Source organism: Lynx canadensis, chromosome C1 (genome assembly GCF_007474595.2).
Source record: "Lynx canadensis isolate LIC74 chromosome C1, mLynCan4.pri.v2, whole genome shotgun sequence".
In the NCBI taxonomy this organism is placed as follows: Eukaryota; Metazoa; Chordata; class Mammalia; order Carnivora; family Felidae; genus Lynx; species Lynx canadensis.
Genome location: NC_044310.1, coordinates 208,625,989 through 208,632,318, shown reverse-complemented (window position 1 = coordinate 208,632,318; position 6,330 = coordinate 208,625,989).

The following is a 6,330-nucleotide window of genomic DNA, read 5'->3' as shown; positions in this document are numbered from 1 at the left end:
GAAGGAAGGAAGGAAGGAAGGAAGGAAGGAAGGAAGGAAGGAAAAGAAACCTAACAGTCTGTGTACGTATCACTGAGTATTAACCCATAAACTCCCACATGCTTTAATTTCCAACAGGCCAAGCCTATGAGGTTAACAGTTTTCTTTGATTTGCAATGATTTATAGTGGTTTTTTTTTTTGTTATTTTTTACTGTCAACACCAAAGAAGATGTATATTTCTGATTTCATGAAGATGCATATTTATAGAATAAATGCTGTGTATTATGTCTGGACATAAGACATTTATAACATTTGGCATAGACAAATATGAGATAATGCCCACTCAAAGCTATTCACCTAAAGAATGTTCTATTTAAGCCAAAAGATCCATATAGCACTTGTAACAACAAATAACAACATGATTCATTCTGCTATATATGAGTCACTCTGCTAGGCACTGGGTGTGCAATGGTAAAAAGGGCAGAAATAGTCCCTGCCCTCCTGGAGCTTATAGTCTAGTGTGGAGAAATCAAGATTTTAAAAATCAACAAGAGGATGGATAATTACAAACTGTAGTAAGTGTTATAAAGGAATGAAAAATATGAACTCATGGCACCATAGATACTCATTGACAGAGTTGGCTTTGGACCTCATCTAGTGATTGAACACAGTATTTCAGAGCTAAAGAATATAATGTCTAATGGATAAAAAAATGGGCCCAAGGTCATACAGTCATGTGTGATATTTCAGATTAGACACAGAGAAAACTTAAAATGGTGAATTTCACCAAACCCAAATAAATTATGACAAATTAAAATAATTTCCCTAGCTCTTCTGGGGGGCAATACAATTAGAAAAAAGCAGTAGAATAGAAGATTCTTCTTGGTCTACAAATGCCAAACAGGAAGCGAATTTGGTGATTGTTTTTCGGATGTTGTATCAGTCAGGCTAAGTTATGTTCTGATGTCCTAAGTGCTACTATATTACAAGGAAAACCCATTTCTTTCTCACGTTCTATGTACTTTATATGTTGCCAATGAATCTGCACCAATTCATCTTCACTGCTGGGACCAGGCTCATGGAGAAGACTTCCAGCCAAAGCACCACAGGTTGTAATGGCAGAAGGAAGACCAAATTTGTTAACCATGTGCTGGCTCTGGAAGCTTCCACTCAGAAATGTTGCATGTTGTATCTGCTCACAGGAGAATCCAGGTTTCATTGGAGTACAGTCTTCCCACAAGAAGGAGCACCAAATGCAAATGAATAATAATTACAACCTACCACATACATGGACTATATGTTTTTTATATAAAGACGCTAAGAGATGCAATATTTTAGTGACCGTCCTGACCGTTCCTCTGAATTAAATCTTGATTTAACAGTTGCTTCCTCCCTCAGCTTGTATCTGCTTTCTCTTGGAAATGTCTCATTTCTTTTGTCGTGGGGGACCCTCCTCTTCTACTTTCAGTCCGTGGCATCTGAGTCCCACGTCCATCTTTAAGGATGAAATGCCCACCCCATGTCAGATTTAAGCCAATCATTGCTTCATATCTTCCTGGCCACAATGATTAAGTCACAGTAGGGACTAATTCTATAGTTGGTCTAATTAAAGCAAAGTACCATGCTTCTGTGGGGGCCACAGGTGGATGGCCACGTGGAAGGAAAATTTATTTCCTGCTAGACTCAGACTTCAAAGGCGTGAGGCAGACCTGTTATCACCTTGTTCATACTTAGAGCCCCTTCATGCTTGGAGCCTCAACCCTGGAGAGGAGGAGTTGACTGATCTGAGATAGGCAAGGCGGTCAAGTCCCCTGTGACAACGATTGAGCTCCTGAACAAAGCTGCTCATGAAGACAGCCCTCCTCTGGGTTTTCAAATGTAGAGATAATTTTAATAGTTACAATTAAATTGTTTTGGGGTTCTCAATACTTGCGACTTGAAATACGTAATAAATATTTTGAGCAACTTACTCCGTCTGAATTTATGATTCCTCCTCTGTTTAAAAAAATAATTTAAAAAAATAAAGGAGGGGCGCCTGGGTGCCTCAGTCGGTTAAGTGTCCGACTTCCGCTCGGGTCATGATCTCGTGGTCCGGGAGTTCGAACCCCACGTCAGGCTCTGTGCTGACAGCTCAGAGCCTGGAGCCTGCTTCGGATTCTGTGTTTCGCTCTCTCTCTGACCCTCCCCCGTTCATGCTCTGTCTCTCTCTGTCTCAAAAATAAATAACAAAAACATTAAAAAATTCTTAAAAGAAGGAGGTAGTTGGATTAGATGGTATCCAGATTTGCATTCTCTGATTCCATAATCTAAGCTACTGGGTGCCATGGTTAAGACCCTAGCACAAGAACAATAATGTTCGTATCTAATTGAGATTACACACTTGGCACTTCTCTTAGTGTTTTAATAAGAACAGCTCTCTTTCTGGGGCAGCTAGGTGGCTGTCACTTAAGCATCAGACTCTTGGTGTCAGCTCATGTCATGATCTCGTGGTTTGTGGGTTCAAGCATCTGGCTCTGTGCTGACGGTGCAGAGCCTAGTTGGGATTCTCTCTCCGCTCTCTGCTTCTGTCCCATTCACACATGCACACGAGCTCCTTCTCCCTCTCCCTCTCTCTCTCAAAATACACTTAAAAAAAAAAGAAAAAAAAACTGCTCTCTTTTCATGTCATTGCAGCTTTATCCTATGACATAGACACTCTACAGATGCCCTTTAGGACTCACAAAATAAGTTTGCCGGTATAGTTTTAACTGTCTTTGAAGCATGATTTTAAAAGGTCCCAGGATCCAGATGCTTCAGAGTTTGCCTCTTCCCCTAGTAGGAACCATGTGGCTCTCTGTCCTCTGTCAACAATTTCTGTTGTGCTTGGATTATTCTCTAGTTTCCCACTTCTTGGTTTCAATCAACAAATGCTCAGAACTCTTTCTGATATTCTCAACATTGATTTTGCTTTAAGTATCCAAGGGGTCATCTACTTGAGTCTTTCATTTTCCATCAAATTCATTTTCTTTTTCAACTGTTTGGCCTAATTCTGGAAAACTTCAGAACATGTGGTAAAAATAAAGAATTAACTTACCAATTTTCATTCCAAATTGGAAATCAAAATCAATCCAGATGGGTCCCACAGGTCATGATTGAACCTTGAGAGTTGCTTGATTCTTTGTGAAGTCATGTCAAGACCCTCCAAATCCTTGAAAATGGGATCATGAACAAAGAAACAAAGGTTCCTAGCGCCTCCGTCATTCAGAGTATCAAATAGATTCCTGTGTTATCAGAGGTTGGCCCAATAAAAGCAGTTATTTTTGCTCATAGAATGTCTAAAAAATTGCCCTGTGATGTCTCTCCAAGCATATTTTATCAAGAACGTATTTTCAACTTCATAATAACCTAATTCGCAACTTGCAGAGGAAAGTTCTCAGTTTTCTAGGAGAAAAGCTAGATTTAGGGATTCTGAGATTCCACAAGGCAGAAGCTTGGTCATCTTGAGTCAAAAAAAATCTAAGTCATAATGACACATTTATGGGTCCATAAACAATATTATAAAGTTGTAATGAAAGATTCAAATTTCAAGTAGTGGTTTTGCAACTACATGAGGGAACACTAAAGTTCTATAACAGATTATGCAGAAATCTGGTACCAATCCAATTCCACAAGCAAAACTGAGCTCTTAATACATATAAAGTACCATGCTATATATGATAGGGACACGTAAATAGATGAAGTCTGATTTTTTTTAAGTTTATGTATTTATTTTGAGAAAGAGGGAGTGTGAGCAGGGGAGGGGCAGAGAAGGGAAGGAGAGAATCTCAAGCAGGCTCTGTGCTGACAGGTAGAACCCAATGTGGGGCTTAATCTCAAGAACCATCAGATCGTGACCTGAGCTGAAATCCAGAGTCCGAGGCTTAACCGGCTGAGCCACCAGGCACCTGGAAATCTCATCTATACACTCGTGAGTTGGTGCTGTCTCAGGTAAGGCAAGCATAGGTACATATGGAAGGGCTTTAGGGTAGAATAGATCTCACATGATACAGGAAAAAAGATGAGAAACTATTTCCTGGATGAAATAAAAGTTGAAGCAGATTTTGTGGAGTTTAAAGCCATAAAATTAAAAATAATAATAGTTACGATGGTGATCAATAGAACACAAGCAGGAACAACCAAAACAATAAGAAATGTTTATTAAGGTATTACAAATTCTGCTCGCAATCCTCTAAAGATCATGTGATTTAAACCTCAGTTATATCGAGAGAAGGTAGGGTCTCCTCTGTTTAACGACAAACACTTCTGCAGCTTAGAGTGTTCAAATGATGTGTCTATAGCCATACAGCTGGTAGTGGAGTCAGTATTCAAACCCGGATTTATCTTACTCCAGGACTTGAGCATTAAATGGTGTCCTGTATCCTCATCTTGGTCTCATGCTTCTTCTTTCTCTGTGTGTCCCACACTCCTCCTGTTCTGCGTTCTAGGATTGCTAAAGGAAGGAACCCAGCCTGGCTTACTGTGTTCAAGGCTACCACCCCAATAGTCAAAGCAGAGTTGTATTAACGCCACCAGTGCTAACAAAGTGGTAGTGCCCCAACAAGTGAATTAAGAGCCCGAGGGTGGTGAACACCCCACCCAATGGTGCTGAGGCCATTGGTTTCAAAACTCAAGTTATAAGAGAAGATTTAGGGATGGCGCACCTGGATGGCTCAGTCAGTTAAGCGTCCGACTCTTGATTTCAGCTCAAGTCATGATCTCATGGCTTGTGGGATTGAGCCCCACCTCAGGCTCTGCGCTGCTCTCTCTGCCCCTCCCCCTCCCCTCTCTCAGAATTAATCAATTAAATTAAATTAAATTAATTAATTAAATTAAAGGGAAGAATCGGGAAATAGTCACCATATTCTCTGAGGTGATACGACTCATATTAATGAATTCCATGGAAACTGTGATGTCTTGAAGTTCTGCCCAGAGTTTTGATGTGTTAACAATAAAGCCCTTAAAGAATAGAGATTACACTTTGTGGCTATAATTTAGGTATTTCTTTGGAGAAATTTCATTTTAAGGAACATCCTTGCAATAATCCTGTTGCACTATGGCATTCTGATTGGAATTTTAAAAGAACACTAGATCTATTAGCTTGAGAATTTCGTCGAAATAGAATCTAGAGGCCATCATGAAGAATCACAGAGTTTGATTTTTGTTCTTTGAAGGTACTAAGGGTAAATAAATCTCCATTTCTCCTTTGATGGATGCTTCCCCGTGGGGACTCACCTTGTTTATTGATTGCTGAAACTTGAGTGTCTTTTGGTATTTTGTGTTATTTTTATGTGATTCTATTTCTTTATCATTTAATTGTTTCAGCATAGAATTTGCCTGTGGGCCCTTTGAGTTGTGACAAAACAGCTGGTACATGACAAGTTGCCAGAGTTAACAGCCGCCTGTCACACTTCATTTCCAACTGTGACACCAATGATGAACACAACCCCAGTTTTAAATGGGCCCATTTTTTTTTAGCCTCAGAAAATTGTCTTCATGCCTTTGAGCTCTTAAGAGGCAAAGAACACATCCACACTAGTCTATACCTAATTCGTCATCTCGTTAATGCTTGTCTTGTACTGCCATTTAGCAATTATCAAAAGGTCATATAAATTAAAAATACAGGTCTGAGGAGCATATAAAGAATAAAACACATTTGTAAAGAACTGCACGAAAAGTAAGGCCGATTTTAAGGGTAAAAAGATGGACATTTCATCTAAGAATTCCCAGCACAATAAAAAATTGTAATAAATAGAGAATAATATGTGTGCGTTATAAAGGACAGAGTGCATAAGGAGCTATAGAGGAAGCTGCAACATTTTGATGGGAATTTATATCATCATATTCATTTTCATATTTAAATCCAAGATTATCACACCTGACATCCTAAAAGTAACCAAATACATAATATACCTCACTCATCTTTAAAGATGAAAGTTCAAAATTTCTTTTTTTTTAATATATGAAATTTATTGTCAAATTGGTTTCAAAAGCTCAAAATTTCTAATATTATACTTTGATTTTCTAGGACTAAAACAACATTTAAACATATTCTGTGTGTGTGCGCGTGTGTGTGTGTTTAGTATGAAGTAAAGCTTCCACAAGAATGCAACTGGAAAATAATGTATTTCATATAAAAAATTATATGACTTTCACTACATAAAGATAAAAAGATGGGGGCACCTGGGTAGCTCAGTTGGTTGGGCATTCGACTCTTGATTTTAACTCAGGTTGTGACCTCTGAGTTGGAACCCCACATTGGGCTCTGTGCTGGCAGCACAGAGCCTGCTTCGGATTCTCTGTCTCCCTCCTGCTCTGCCCCACCACCCCCCCGC